This window comes from Stomoxys calcitrans, chromosome 3, assembly GCF_963082655.1.
Source record: "Stomoxys calcitrans chromosome 3, idStoCalc2.1, whole genome shotgun sequence".
In the NCBI taxonomy this organism is placed as follows: Eukaryota; Metazoa; Arthropoda; class Insecta; order Diptera; family Muscidae; genus Stomoxys; species Stomoxys calcitrans.
In genome coordinates this window covers 88,160,577-88,178,177 of record NC_081554.1, presented here as the reverse complement: position 1 = coordinate 88,178,177, position 17,601 = coordinate 88,160,577, and the positions used below count along the sequence as shown (strand labels likewise).

Here is a 17,601-nt window from a genome sequence, read left to right as displayed (position 1 = left end):
CGGTAGATCGTTTTATAAGGGAGCTATATCCAAATCTAAACCGATATAGCCCATTTGCAATCCCCAACTACTTACATCAATATTAAGTATCTGTGCAAAATTTCAAGCTGCTGCCATACAAACCGATCTTGGGTCTTGATTTCTGGAGCCTCTAGAGATCTTAATTCTCGTCCGATTTGACTGAAATTTTACACGTGGTGTTTTAGTATTACCATCAAAAACTGTGCTAAGTATGGTTCAAATCGGTTCATAACCTGATATAGCTGCCATATAAACCGATCTTGGGTCTTGACTTCTTCAGCTTTTAGAGGGCACAATACTTATCCGATTTGGCTGTAATATTGCAGGTGGTATTTTAGTGTCGGTTAATAACCTGATATAGCTGCGATGTAAACTGATCTGGAATTTTGACTTCTTTAGCCTCTAGAAGGAGCAGTTATTATCCAAATTAGCTGAAATTTTGTACAACGGCTTCTCCCATGACATTCAACATACATATGAAACATAGTCTGAATAGATCTATAGCTTGATACAGTTCCCATATAAATCGATCGTCCGATTTTGCTTCTTGAGCCCCTACAATGCACAACTCTTATCCGAATGGACTGAAATATTACACAATGACTTGTACAATGTTTAGCAATCGACTCATTTATGGTCCGAATCGGACTATAACTTGATATAGCTCTTACGGCATAACACTTCATTATTCTTTGTTTGCCTAAATGAAAGACCGCGCGAAGAACTCGACAAATGCTTTTCATTGTGGTGGGTATATAAGATTCGGCCCGAAATTAGCACGCTCTTACTTATCATTATTTAGATCGCACAACAAGGTTTAGATGTATGTCCATAGTGGCACGGGGCGGATTAAAATATGCACCTTCTTTTCCACCTAACCTAAGCTAACAGCTTGATGACAAGCATCAATAACAAAATTCATGTTTAGAAATCTAAACAACCCTGTAGGGTATAAAAAACCTATCCGAACCATTTAATACCAAACGAGGTTCCTACAAAACCTAGCGTATAATACGATATACAGGTGTAGAATCACACATGCTGGTATTGTTGTTGTAGCAGGCACATATTTGCATGTGGAGGTAGCGATCTTCGTTAAGCTCCTATAGGTGAGCAAGGTCCTTCCGGTTCATAGAACCGATCACAGCAGGAATGTTTTGATCATTGGTTATATAATGCGCCAATATTTCGTCTTTTCATATCGAGAATCTTAAGTATACAGTATTCAAGCAAAAGACGGTGCCACTTTCCACTTGATTTCGCTGATTGTCCGCTACTACAACTACAGATACCCCATATTTCAATCGCGAATTGTGGTCGCACCCGATAGCTCTCAGCTATCTTTGAAAAGGCCGAACAAGAGTCAGCTTATGTAGGGATACAGAAAAATTGATGGTGTCAATATTCAGCAAGCCCAGAATACTCGGACAAAGACAAAACCATAGAAACTATGACTTTAAGAATGTTTCCATTATCATAGCCAAATATGGATCTCTTTCCCTTTGTGGGCTTTAAATTTGAGTTACCTACATGCGATAACTATTAACCTCATAACGTCAAATCCTGTGACAAATAGACCATTTATGAAACCCTAGCAGCTATCTGGACCAAACTCGCCAAGGACGTCGAAGGTTCAAACACAAGGCCATATAACGGGTGATTAGCCAAATGGCAGCTATATCCAAATATGTGAAGAGTCTAATACAGCTCAATAAAATTGGCTTTCCTAGACCATAAAATGGGTGTTTAGTCAATATGGGAGCTATGGAGTCGATCGGACCATATTATCGACCCCATTTTCGTGACGCATATTGGAATAATACAACTTATTGTAACGAAAATTCACTGAAAACGGGTAATAAATGTGCTTTGTATGGCCTCTGGACTTAAATCTGGAGATCGGTATATATGACAGCTATATCCAATTATAAACCAAAGCGAACCATGTAGGGCAGAGAGATCGAGGAACCCAACAGAACTTACTTTACTTTACTTTAATTGACTATGCAGGAATATTTGTTCCACTAGCCGAACGTAGAATAGTGTTCCAAGTGCCTCGATCTTCTACGCTCATTTTATAATCTCTAATCTAATCCAAGTTTCGAAGTGTCTCCCACCACTTGATATTCCCATCGGGCTTTTGGTCGTTCCGGTTTACGTGTACCACCGTGTTTGCCTTCAAAAGACTTCTTTGCTGAATCTTCTTCTTCCTTCATTCTCAGAACATGACCTAGCTAACGCAGCCCTACAACCTTGGAAACCCACTAACATGGAAAATTTATACAAAATTAGTTGAAGGCGATAATTTTGTTCTACATACCAAACATTTGTCAAACTAGCGACAATTAAAGCTTCTAGAAACCGACCAAGGATTATAGAAAGTCCGGTTTATATGGGAGCTATAGGTTTTTAACCGATTTAGACCTTGCCCAAATGTTGGAAGTCATATCAGAACATCGCATACTTAATTTCAGCCAAATTGGACAAAAATTACGGCTTACAGAAATCAAATTGGGAGATCGGTTTATATGGGAACTATATCAGCTTATACACCAATACCGTACATCACATGCAAAATTTCAGCCAAATCGGACAAAAATTGCGGCTTGTAAGGGCTCATGAAGTCAAATCGGGAGATCGGTTTATATGGGAGCTATATCAAGTTATATACTGATTTGAACCGTACTTGGCACAGTTATTGGAAGTCATTACAGAACACCACATGCAAAATTTGAGCCAAGTCGGGCAAGAATTGCTACTTGTAAAGGTTCAAGAAGTCAAATCGGGAGATCGGTTTGTATGGGAGCTATATCAGGTTATAGACCCATTCGGACAATACCTATCACAATTAGTGAAAGTCCTAACAGATCACCACAAAATTTCAGCCAAATCGGACGAAAATTGCGGCTTGAATTCAAATCCGGAGATTGGTTTATGAGGGAACTATATCTAAATCTGAGCTGATATGACCAATTTGCAATCCCCAACGACCTACATCGATATTAAGTATGTGTGAAAAATTTCATGAGGCTAGCTTTAAGCTTTCGATCGCTATCGTGATTTGGACACACGGGCGGCCGGAAATAGCTATATCGACTCAGAACGTCGAGACGATCAAGAATATATATACTTAATGGGGTCTAGACGAATATTTCGAGATGTTACAAACGGAGTGACTGGATTAGTATAACCCCTTCCTATGATGGTGTATATAATAGATGCACTAGTTATGGCCACTAGACCTAAATCAGGATATAAGTATATTTGACAGCTATATCCGAATATGAAACGATTTGGACCAGATGTCGAAGAACCAAACATAACTTATTGTGCACAATTTTAGCGAAATCCTGCAATAAATGTGTCTTTTATATCGATATTCAAATATAGCGTTCGAAGCCATATTCGTTTCTAATATCGAGGTTCCTAATACAACTTATTGTGTCAAATTTCATTAAAATTGGATAATAAATGCGCCTTTTGTGGGCCCAAGACGATAAATCGGGAAATAAGTTAACATGACAGCTATATCCAAACATAGACCGATATGGACCACATAGCAGGCGGATGTCGAAGAAAGTTTTTAGTGGCCCAAGAACTCAAACCGGAAGATCGGTCTATTGCAAATTGCAAATTTTGCCCATGAACATTCCATTAAGGAACAGGGGTAAACTGCTCACATATCAATGAGTGCAGTCCGATTCAAGCTTAAGCTCAATATTATTAGCCGAGTCCGAACGGCGTGCCGCAGTGCGACACCTTTTTAGAGAGAAGTTTTTACATGGCATAGTACCTCACATATGTTGCCAGCATTAAGAGGGGAAAACCACAGCTGAAAATTTTTGCTGATGGTCTCGCCAGGATTCGAACCCAGGCGTTCATCGTCATAGGCGGTGGCCTCCGATCTATCGGTCTATACGGCAGCTATATCCAAATATAGCACGATCTAGGCCAAAGTCGGTACCAATGTCGAGGGACCTAATAGAACTCAATTCAACTCATTTCAGTGAAATAGGGTAATAAATGCACTTTTTAAGGGAAGTAAAAACGGTGGATCGGTCTATATGGAGGCCGTATCAAGATATAGTCCGATGCAGCCCATCTTCGATTAAGTTCGCGCCTGTGGATAAAAAAAGGCTGTGCAAATATCAGCTCAGATTTCAACAGACAGACGGACGGACGGACAGATATGGCTAGATTGTCTTAGATTTTTGCGACGATCAAGAATATATACCTTATATGGTCGGAAATGGATATTTCAAGGTGTTGCACACGAAATGACAAAATTAATATATCCCCATCCTTTGGTGGTGAGTACAAAAATACGAAAAAGATGGTCCGCTTAGAAAAGTTTTGTCAAAATGCTTCTCTGTTTAGTCTTTGCTCATCAAAACTAAATAAATCGTGCAATATCCATGCTGGCCCATTGACGTTCATAACCTGCTATGAAAAAGATACCCATTATCATTGATCTTAAACTTTAAAAGGTCATCATTGGTTGAAAAAAGTATGCACTCTATTTCATTGCTCGAGCATATTTATCGGCTGAACTCTAAGGTATTCCCTTCCCTCCATCATTCCCTTTGTCCGTCCATCTGTCGAAATAATTTTATCCTCGGAACAAGTGAAGTGAGCCTCTCGAAATTATGCACACATACTCATTATTTATGCAAGTCCGTTGGTATTATCAATGAGCCATGTTTAGATATAGCCATAACTACACTTGTAATGGTCATGTAGGGTATAACAAGTTATGGGATAGTCACTTCACATCTATTCCAGCATCACAGGTAAATATCTAGAATTGCAAACAACAGAATAATGAATATATTTGAAATGTCTTACGATTAGCAAACGTGCCTGAATATGTATTCTACATTCGTTCAATAAATTGTGGAGACAAAATAAATGTCCATTACATTACACAGTCATTATGAACGTACTAACCAATGAATTGTCCATTATCCTTGTTGTATTAAAGATGAAATTTAGGGATATTAAAATAGCGCAGAGTATGAACTTTGTACAAGTTAGGAAGAGAAGTGATGCATTTCCATAGATAATGTTGCTAATGTTTTAAGTTTCGTATTTTTCATATAAATATTTTTTCATATAAAAAAGGCGCTAAGTTCGGCCGGACTGAACTTTGGGTACCCACCAACTCGGGTACGTAAACCACCTTTCGTCATAATCCGGTGAAAAATGCATAATTTATGCCCATATAGCAGCTTTATCGAAATAGGGTCCCATTTAGGCCAAATTCGACACGCATATTGACTGGTCTAATAAGTATTGTACAACTCACATTGTTAAATTTTGTAGAACAAAATATTGGTCTTTTTGATAGCCATATCCAAATATAGACCGATATGAACCATAAACGACACGGATGTCGAAGGGCCTAACATATGTCACTGTGTCAAACTTGAGCGAAATCGAATTATAAATGCGCCTTTTATGTGCCCAAAACCCTAAATCGAGAGATCGATCTATATGGCAGCTACATACAAATCTGATCCGATATGGGCCAAACTGAAGAAGAATGTCGAAAGCACTAACACAACTCACTGTCCCAATATTCGGCGGTATCGGACAATAAATGCGCCTTCTATGGGCCCGAAACCATAAATCGAGAGATCGGTCTATATGGCAGCTATATCCAAATCTGTATCGATATGGGCCAAATTGAAGAAGAATGTTGAAGGGCCTAACACAACTTACTGTCCCAATATTCGGCGATATCGGAAAATAAATGCGCCTTCTATGGGCCCAAAACCTTTAATCGAGAGATCGGTCTATATGGCAGCTATATCCAAATATAACCCGATATAGGCTAAATTTAAGAAGAATGTCGAAGGGCCTAACACAACTCAATACCCCTAATTTCATCGAAATCGGATAATAAATGCACCTTAAAAGGGCCCAAGACCATAAATCGAGAGATCGGTCTATATAGCAGCTACATCCAAATCTGGATCGATCTATGCCATATTGCAGATAATATCGAGGAGCCTAACACAACTCACTGTCAAAACTTTCGACGACATCGGATAATAAATGCGCCTTTTTTGGGCCCAAAATCTTTAAATCGAGAGATCGGTCTATATGGCAGCTTTATCCAAATCTGGACCGATCTGGACCAAATTGAAGAAGGATATCGACTGGCCTGACAAAACTCACTGTCCCATAATTCAGCAAAATCGGATAATAAATGCAGCTATTATGCGCCTTAGACTCTAAATCGGCCGATCGGTCTATATGGGGTCTATATCAAGATATAGTTCGATATAGCCTATCTTCGAACTTAATGAACAAAAAAAAAAAAAAAGAATTTGTGCAAAGTTTCAGCTCAATATCTCCATTTTTAAAGACTGTAGAGTGATTTCAACAGACAGGCGGACGGACATAGCTAGATCGTCTTAGACTTTACGCTGAACAAGAATATACATACTGTATAGGGTCGGTGTGTTGCAAACGGAATGACAAAATGAATATACCCCCATCCTTCGGTGGTGGGTATAAAAACGAAATGATTTTTCAAAAGGACTAAAAAATGTATATGGGAGCTACATATAAAACTAGGCACTCCAGTAGCCGAGTGGGAGGCGTGCTCATATTGCCAGAGCGGCGGTCATTGGTTCGATTCCCACCAGAGGGGTTGAACTGTTGCTACTGTGTTATCACAATGGACTTAAAATTGCCTTAGTGGGTTTGTAAAGGACTGATACTCTTAACTAACCTAACCTAACCTACATATAAATCTAGACCGAGTTTGATGAAATTTTGCACACATTTAAAAAAAAAAAAACACCTAGTGCAAAATGTGGTAAAGATCGGGCCAAAATTGTGGTTTCTACTGTCTTAAAAGATCATATCGAATGAAAGATATATATGGAAGCTATATCTAAATTTCAACCGATTTTGATGAAATTCAACACATATATTGGGACGTCACTTCGTGCCAAATTTGGTAAAAATCTGACCAAAATTGTGGCTTCTACAGCTTTAAAAAGACATATCGGATGACAGATATATATGGTAGCAATGTCTCAGTCTGAACCGATTTTTTTCCAAATCAATAGCGGTCGGCCTTGAACCAATAAAGTGACTTGTGTAAGATTTTATGAAAATTTGACCACATTAACCACGCTCCACAACGCTGTCTATTAGCTGTACCTTTTTCCAATGCATGTGTTTTTGTGCAATGACAGACTTTTTTCGGCGATAATTACACGACTTCCGTGGTACACATGAGTCTGTGCATTTGTTGGAAGTTGTATTGATTGCTTCGAACGCTAGTCAACGGCAAGAGGCTCTCGAACCGACAAATTCCGCAGAGCCCGATCGAAATTTAAACTTGGGCACACGGAGCATCAGCGAGAACTTCAAGGACCGTCTCAAGTATCCAATTGGAAATCTCTTCCATTCCATCTATGTTTCCTACCGTCGCCTCTATTATACTTCGATGGTATGACCTGCTGCTACCCTATTTTATTATCTTTAAGTTGCACTTTTTCTCCGTCACAGTCCACCAAGCTACTGAGTCTTCAGTAAGTATTGGTCTATCCTCGGATTCAAGCCCCATATTGAGACTACATAGAGCCCAACATCAATTGTGACACTTGCAATTAAGTTTCCTATCCAAGATCCCTCCTAAGTATTTGACCTTGTCATATATCGAAATCGTTTTATTGTGGAAACGTAGTGCGTCAAATTGGCCCACGTTCATCTTCCTCGCTAACAGCCAGATTTCAGCCTTCTCTGCAATCTGCAAGACCCTTTCACCTCTTCTGCAAGGATAATTCGGAGCCTTACCTCTTAGAATAATTACAACTTCATCTGCGTAGCAGATGGGAGTAGTACTTAATGTAATTTTATTGGATGGACTCTAATAAGGCTTTAAAAGTACAAAATCCACACCCATTGGAATTGCGATAAAATGGCCCCCTGTGGCGTGCCATTTGACACTTTCTCCCTTATCTTTATATCATGGGTCCCGGTCCACCCGGTACTGGTCTAAGGATTGGATCTGTGTTTGCATACCGGTGTTTCCACGAGTTCTGTCGTATCCTGTGGAAAATGCTATTTCATCAAAATCCTCCCATGTCGACTACTAACGTTTCAGTTTGAGCAGGGCTTTTTGAGAGAAACTTTTTCTTCTTGGCGGTGTCATTAACGTTATCAACCTTCTCACAGAACAGCTTCAAGGAGACACAATTTTACCTGTTTTCGCACTTCTGATTTACCCTCCATTTTGTTGGTACTTCCTTACATAAATTGAAATAAATGTGATTAAGACATTAGTGTTCCGAACAATTCAATCCGTCGAACCATCCAGATCGCTTTAAAAAGCCCAACATCTTTCAAATGTTCATACCCGCTAAATCAGACAAGTTCTCAAAAAAATGAGAACTTAAAGTGGAACTCCTTGCGACTGCCTGTCCAGGACAACCACACAGCAGATGTTCTATAGTCTCTTCTTCTTTCACGTCCTCACAGCTTCTGCAAAACCGTAACTTGCAACTTTTGGTCTGTCAGCATATTTTTCGATCAGGCAGGGCCCGGTCGAACTTAAAACTTTTTTACTTGTTATCCCTACAACCATAGGATAGTGGTAATTCCAAGTGTATCACCACAATTGTTTAAAGTTACTTGAGCCTCTTGATACTCTATGCATCTCCTCCTTACCGTTTGTTCGAATCATAATAACCTTCAAACGAATAAAGCTGTACGCTAACAATTATGCACTTACCTTTCTTATTGATGGAAATCTTTGAGGTTTACACCTGGGTTACTAGACTTGTACAGCTTCCACAAACTTTTTTCATTCGCTAATTTACTTTCATCAAAATAATTAATACATCAACTGAGTTTATTTGTGTACATTTTTGGAAGTCATTATGGTAGTGGTTTCTGATTGAAGTATCATTGTATCATGGTAAACACAGGGTTCGTACACTGAAAAAAAATTTGACCCAGAATTTAAGATTTTTCCTCATTCATAGGATTTCAGCAATGAGAACGAGTCAAAGAAACAAAAATTTAAAATAAAGATGTTAATTTTAAATTTAACTTCCTATTTACTAACTGGCATGGTCATCCATCTCAAATTTTGATCACTGCTTATTTTCCTATTTTATGTACATCATAGTTGATTGCTCAATTGTTAGTTTTTGAAAACTTATTCTTTTATACCCTCCACCATAGGATGAGGGTATGCTAATTTCCTCGTTCCGTTTGTAACACCTCGAAATATTCATCTAAGACCCAATAATGTTTGTATATTGTTGATCGTCTCGAAATTCTGAGTCGATTTAGCCGTCCGTCAAAAGCACGCTAACTTTCGAAGGAGTTAAGATAGCCTCTTGAAATTTTGCACAAATACTTCTTATCAGTGTAGCTAGGTTGGGAATGTAAATGGGCCATATCGGCCCATGTTTTGATATAGCTGCCATGTAAACCGACCTTGGATCTTGACTTCTTGAGCCACTATAGGGCGCAATTCTCATCCGATTTAGCTGAAATTTTGCATGAGCTGTTTTGTTACGACTTGAAACAAATGTGCTAAGTATGGTTGAAATCGGTACATAAGGTGATTTAGCTGCCATATAAGCCGATTGGTGATCTTGATTTCTAAAGCCTCTGAAGGGCGCAATTCTTATCCGATTTGGCTGAAATTTTGTATAACAGCTTCTTCCTTGACCTTTAAATAAAATTAAACAATAAATTTAAACAAGTAAAAAATAAAATTAAACAAGTAAAAGCGTGCTAAGATCGACCGGGCCAAATCTCCCCTCCACCCTCCACCATGCATCGCATTTGTCGAGTTATTTTCCCGGCATCTCTTCTTAGGCAAAACAGGATATAAGATAACATTTGCTCTGCTAATAGAGCGATATCAAGATATGGTCCGGTTTGGACCACAATTAAATTATATGTTGGAGACCTGTGTAAAATATCAGCCAATTCGAATTAGAATTGCGCCCTTTGGGGGCTCAAGAACTAAAATAGAGAGATCGATTTATATGGGAGCTGCATCGGGCTATAGACCGATTCAGACCATAGTAAACACGAAAGTTGATGGTCATTATAAAATCCGTCGTACAAAATTTCAGGCAAATCGGATAATAATTGCGCCCTCTAGAGGCTCAAGAAGTCAAGACCCAAGATCGGTTTATATGGCAGCTATATTAGGTTATTGGCCGATTTGAACCATACTTAGCACAATTGTTGGATATTATAACAAAACATGTCGTGCAAAATTTCATTCCAATCGGATAAGAATTGCGCAGTCCATAGGCTCAAGAAGTCAAGACCCAAAATCGGTTTATATGGCAGCTATATCAGGCTATTTACCGATTTGAATCATACTTGGCACAGTTGTTGGATATCATAACAAAACACGTCGTGCAAAATTTCATTCTAATCGGATAAGAATTGCGCACTCTAGAGGCTCAAGAAGTCAAGACCCAAGATCGGTTTATATGGCAGCTATATCAAAACATGGACCGATATGGCCCATTTACAATACCAACCGACCTACACTAATAAGAAGAATTTGTGCAAAATTTCAAGCGGCTAGCTTTACTCCTTCGGAAGTTAGCTTGCTTTTGACAGACATACGGACGGACGGACATGGCTAGATCGACATAAAATGTCGCGACGATCAAGAATATATATACTTTATGGGGTCTCAGACGAATATTTCGAGTAGTTACAAACAGAATGACGAAAATAGTATACCCCCCATTCTATGGTGGAGGGTATAAAAATCATCAAATTGAAGGAAGGATTTGCTAAGAAAATTTTTGACCATTAAGCTCGTCTTGCCTAACAGGCAAAAAACTTGATATGAAAAAATTCGGCAGAGCCCGCCGGGATTCGAACCTGGGCACACGGAGCAACTTTGTCTAGCGTTCGAAGCCATCATTACAACTTCAAACAGATGCAAAATGCGCTACCATGGAAGTAGTATAATTGATGCAGACAAAACCAGTATGGAAGGGCAAAAGTCGGGCGGTGCCGACTGTATAATACCTAACACCTACCCTATAAGTACAATATGGGAGCTATACCCAATTCTGAAACAATTTTGATGGACCTCGGCGATCAAATATGTTCAAACTGTAATAACTAGGTTGACAAATGACAACATTGTTGCAAATTACCCAAAATCTGACGAATATATTGGGTTGCCCAAAAAGTAATTGCGGATTTTTCATATAGTCGGCGTTGACAAATTTTTTCACAGCTTGTGACTCTGTAATTGCATTCTTTCTTCTGTCAGTTATCAGCTGTGACTTTTAGCTTGCTTTAGAAAAAAGTGTAAAAAAGTATATTTGATTAAAGTTCATTCTAAGTCTTATTAAAAATGCATTTACTTTCTTTTAAAAAATCCGCAATTACTTTTTGGGCAACCATATATATGTATGATTTCAAGCAAAGTTCTCAGATAATGTGGTAGACGTCGAGGAAAGCGTTGTGCAAAATTTTGGCAAGATTGGTCAAATAATGCACTTGCAGAGGCTCTTGGGTTGAAAATCTGGTGATATATATATTGTATATATGACAGCTTTATCTAAATCTAAGCCGATTTATATGAAATTCGCCAGTAATATCGAGAGTCATAAGAAAATCCTTCCCGCCGAATTTCGAGAGAATCGGTTAAGAAAAGACCATTTTATTGCAATATTACTGCAAATCGGACGAACATATATATGAGAGCAATATCCAAATCTGAACCGATTTTTTCCAATTTCAATAGACTTTGTCTCTTTGCCCATACTAAATTTGAAGACGATCGGATGAAAACTGCGACCTGTACTCTGTACACAAATTAACTGGACAGACAGACGGACGGACAGACATAGCTAAATCGAATCAGAAAGTGATTCTGAGTCGATCGGTATACTTATCAATGGGCCTATCTCTCTTCCTTCTGGGTGTTACAAACAAACGCACTAAGTTATAATACCCAGTACCACAGTAGTGGTGTAGGGTATAAAAATCTGTCATTACACGAACTCATGCATTGAGAAAAGTAAAGCTAATAGGCAGGGTTGTCGAGAGTGGCTAATCGGGTATTTGTATCATAGTGGCATTTTCGCAATAAATACGATACAAATGCAACATATCAACGTACGGCCCTTGAAGTCATCACACTTAATATGGTTGAAATGGCTTCTAACCAAAGACGAAATGCAACAAACAATAAGTTGGAAAATATTTTCACCAAAGTGAATGGTTTTCCATAAACGTGTGACAACTGATCATCTTTAAATTAAGATTACTAATCTCTGGCTCGAATCTTTAGAATTTGGACAAACTTTTTTTCAGTGTAGACGCCGCATGACCAAATCAGCGTTTATTAGCAGATTTCACTGAAACTGGGCATAGTGTGTTAGGCTCTTCGACATTCGTGTTCAATGTGGCCCAGATCGATCTATATTTGGATATAGCTGTCATATAGACCGATTTCCCGTTTAAATGTCTAGAACCCATAAAATCCGCATTTATTGTCCGATTTCGCTGATATTAAGAACAGCGATCTATGCTAGCATCTTCAAAATTCTTGCCCCACATAGTTTGATATAGCTGCCATATACCTATACCGATCTCCCGAATATGTTCTAGGTTCCCTAAAAGCTGCCTTTTTTAACCGATTTCCCTTAAATTTGATACAATGAGTTGTATGAAACCCTTATGGATGGATATACATCCCGAATTTGGAGAAGATCAGACTATATTTAGATATGGCTGCTATATAGACCAATATATTTTTTACCGTTCAACTCTTAAACTGACTTCCATGCCGAGTTTGGTCCAAATGGGACCATATTTTGATATATTTGGTATGGGTACATATAGGAATGGGTAGATATACTTGGTATAGGTTCATTAATGATATGCTTTTCGCGTATAATGAGAAAAGATGGTTTATATAGATATACTTGCCATGATTTGTTTTATCGTTAATACCCATACTAAGTGTGGTCGATGTCCGTCCATAGACATAAATAAGTACCTAAATGACCCAAACTTCCTTATTCACCTCATGAGCTCTTAATGGACATTACTTCTTGGTGGTTTATATACTAATTTCCTTGTGAATTTACTATATTTTCATGTAGATTAATCCTTCAGGGAATTTGTAGAGTGAGATCTTTAATGGTAGATATACTTAATTTGTTCGGTGCGACCAAACTGGTTGAGCTATGCATTTGTTTAATAATAATTCATTTCACAATTTCCCAAAACACCATTTAGAGGTATCAATTTACAGCACTTTTGGCAGAACATTTTTTGAAGTGTCATAGGAAATTCCCGCTTGCCGTTTATCAAAACCACCAAGCATACATACATATGTACATACACACACTCACGCCCATTTTTATGTATTAAATATCTCATATACGTCTTAATATAATCATTGTCATACTATCTTGTTTGAGAGGTGGTGACCACGACCATTTGCTAGGCATATCCTTCTAAAACCACAACTGCTGATTGAGGCATTGCCCCAAAGGACCAATAAAAAACATTGTTGTTGTTGCCTTTGCCGTTGTTTGCTTTCTCAACAGAGTATCGTAAAAGCTCTCAGAGTTGGTGTTTTAAATTTATTAAAAACATGAACATTCACACACACTCACACACAAACAATCACACTGACTTACAATGGGTCAAACGCTGAATATACCTTTTCACTTTTTATGCTGACTTTTAGATATCATATGGCAAAGAGGAAATTATACTATCTGATCTCTAACACACATATTCCATTATTAAAATTACAAAAGCATCATTTTGTCACATGGGACGTCGAAGTCACAACACAAAGTTGAATGTTGGTATCCTTTTTTTGTTGTTTGACTTTCTGCATTGCCTTCGCAACCAATTGCCGTTTATATCTTTTTTATAATGCAAAAAAAAAAAAAAAAACAGAACTTTGTTTTACCTTTTAGTTTCTGTAAGACTTTGTAGATGAATTTTGTGGTTGTTGTTTAATTCTTAGAATTTGAATAAATTCTAATCATCCACCATGTATGATTGATTTTGAGCTTTGAAATTGTAAGCAAACTCTTTATTTGACCAAATTTTCTATTTATCGCAGGCAACTCAATTTTATTATTAAATTTATTTTTTTCTTCTTGCGGGCACTTTATTTGCCGTGTAAACAAAACTTCCATTCACTTTCACTGAACTTTCCCCTTCACGAGATTGACCGAAATGTTTTGATTTTTTTTTTTGGCTCTTGGCTTTCTTCCTCTGCAAACTTTCCTTTTTATCCTTTGTTGACAATTATATTATCTGCTTTTTACTTCTGCTTATTGCACTCGCTTTGGCGTCTAGCGTATTCCGTTCAAATGTAGTGGAACGTTTGAAAGTACACGTGTGACTGAATTGTGAATGGCATTGACTGTGTGGTAAATGATTTACATCGCACTGCTCGCAACATTCCAAACATCTGTACAACAATCACTTTAACATTGTTTTGAGCAGCCGAGCATACGTACACGCACGCGAACAAAGAACGAATTGCAAGCGAGGACATCGTAAAACCCCGAAACATATGTTTTAGCATAGCCATTGTTTACTACAGCTAAACAAACACAGCCACATGCACGTACAGCAACCTATGCTTAACATTAGTAGTAAATGTTAGAAACAGCAGTTGCTGCCCTTTGCAGCCATGTTCGTAGCAGTTGTATGCTATGATGGCAATTGAAATTAACATGAATGTCACAAGCGAACAGCATACAGCATGAGGCCATATAATTGAAATAGAATTACTTCGACGAATAGTGCAACAGCTATACTTATGAGGTGTGTGCCAATTTCATCAAAAGTCCATACTTCTCTCAAATTCTTATGTCCAAACTGAAACGTTATCAGACGACATGGAAGTAAGAGCAGTGACAACGGATGACTCGTTCAAGCTTTTAATGAAATCGCATTTTCCACAAGATACGAAGGGACTCACAGAGATATCGGATTCATGGAGCAATGACATTGATGGAAGGCATGTTATTACAGATTTTTTAAACCCTACACCACTACTGTGGTATAGGGTATTATAACTTAGTGCATTTGTTTATAACACCCAGATGGAAGAGAGATAGACACCCATTGATAAGTATACCGATCGACTCAGAATCAATCAATCTCCCCAAAATTTTGTACAACGCTTTCCGACGACTTCCACAATGTCTATAAAGTTTGGTCGAAATCGGTTCAGATTTAGATTTAGCTCCCATATATATGTTCGTCCGGTTTTGAGAAATATTGCAATAAAATGGTCATTTGTTAATAGGTTCTCTCAAAATTTGGCAGGAAGGATTTTCATATAACTCTCGACATAAATGGTGAATTTCATGAAAATCGGTTTGGATTTAGATATAGTTCTCTCATATATATATATCGCCCGGTTTTCACTCCTAGAGCCACTGCAAACGCATTTTTTGACCAATCTTGCCAAAACTTTACAGAACACTTTCTCCGGCGACTTCCACATTATTTGAGAAGTTAGATATAGCTCCCATATATATGTTCGTCCGATTTTGAGAAATATTGCAATAAAGTGCTCATTTGTTAACCGATTCTCTCGAAATTTGGCAGGAAGGATTTTCTTATTACTCTCAATATTACTGGTGAATTTCATACAAATCGGCTCAGATTTAAGTATAGCTGTCATAGGTGTATATCGCCCGATTTCCACTCCAAGAGACACTATAAGCGCATTTTTGATCAATCTTGCCAAAATTTTACACAACGCTTTCCCCGACGACTGCTACATTATCTGAAAAGTTTGCTCGAAATCGGTTCAGAATTAGATATAGCTCCCATATATATGTTCGACAGATTTTGGGTAATTTGCAATAATGTTGAAATTGTTCAGCCGTATTTATTACAGTGCGAACATATCTGCTCAAAATTTGATACATCCGCCGAAGTCTATCAACATTGGTTCAGAATTCGACATAGCTCCCACATTGTACTTATATGGTAGGTGTAGTGTATTATACAGTCGGCACTGCCGGACTTTTGCCCTTCTTTACTGGTTGAAAATGAAGCCTTGAGAAGCATCCAACCCTTTAAATCACCCGGACCACGGAAAGTATTGTGGTAGCATGATTAAGAGTAGGGCATCGAGCACATTGCACAAATAACAAGTAGAAGTGTGCTGAGTTCGGCCGGGCCAAATCTTACATATACTCCACCATCGATCGAATTTGTGAAGTTTTTTCCCGATATCTCTTAATAGGCGTACAAAGGATAATGGATAAAAATTGCATTGCTATTGGAGCTATATCAGGTTATATTTGGCTTGGATGTGGAGACGATAGTAGAAGGCATGTGCAAAATGTCAGCCAAATCGGATATCAAATGCGCCCTACAGGAGCTCAAGAAATAAAATCGGGAGATAGGTTTATATGGGAGCTATATCGGATTAAATACGGATTCGGTCCATATTTGCCACGTATGTGGTCTCAGATGAATATTTCAATGCGTTACAAACCAAAATGGCGAAATTACTATACCCCCATCTTATCGTGGAGGGTATAAAAACAGTATGTCTATGTCAAGAGCAGGTTGGTGGAAACTGCCCTGCACGAGATTGTGCAAAAAATAGAAAACTCAATCGACGCCAATGTGTACACCTAGGCTGTATGCAATGACATTGAAGGGGCTTAGACCTGCATCGGGTGGACCAGGTACTTTGAGACTCGTTGACCCATTTGTAAGAAATTGTGGGTCCTATGACATCAAGATAAGGGAGAAACTGGCACAGGCACACCACAGAGTACGACACAGGACTGCGTTTTATCGCCACTCCTATGGATAACCACCATGACAAACCAATTACGGATCATGAGGGCCAAAACAGATAAGCGCGATGAAGAGCATTGCATTAAAAAATACAACTCTGCAAACTATTCCACAAACGGAACGCGCACAAGTTAAGGAATTTTCAACTACAAGCATTATAATTATATGAAAAACATAATTTAACTCTGCCAAATCAGTAAAAGCGCAATAAGTTCGGCCGGCCCTAATCGTGGGAGCCTACCACCATGGATGCTGCTAAAAATTTTAACAACATAAATTTAGCTGAAGGGCATAATTTTGTAAAACCAGCAAAAATAAAAGCTTCTAGGAACCAACGATGATCGAGAGACCGGTTGTATAACCTGATAGACTGTTTTGGACCGTATTTGAAACAGTTGTTGGCGCATGCAAATTTCAGCCAAATCCGACAAAAATTGCGGCTTGTAGTCAAATTATCGGTTTATATGGCAGCTATATCAGATTATATACCGATTAGGACTGTACTTAGCGCAGTTGTCGGAAGTCACAACAAAACACTACATGCAAAATTTCAGCCACATCGGACAAAAATTGCGGCTTGTAAGTGCTCAAAAAATCAAATCGGGAGATCGGTTTATATGGAAACTACATCAGGTTATAGACCGATTTAGACCGTTCTTGACACAATAGTTGGAAGCCGCAACAGAACACCACATGCAAATTTTCAGCCAAAAATTGCGGCTGAAAATAAGAAAAATAAGAAATAAGAAAAAG

General features: G+C 38.3%; 1 protein-coding gene across 1 annotated transcript in view; it reads right to left on the bottom strand.

The window, feature by feature from the left end:
- Positions 1-14,397, bottom strand: part of LOC106086850 (uncharacterized) — a 295,236-nt gene extending 280,839 nt beyond the window's left edge. Inside the window, exon 1 of the mRNA XM_013251659.2 lies at positions 13,976-14,397. The gene's annotated coding sequence lies outside the window, so the exon portion shown is untranslated. The remainder of the gene's footprint in view (positions 1-13,975) is intronic.
- Between the last annotated feature and the right edge of the window lie 3,204 nt (positions 14,398-17,601).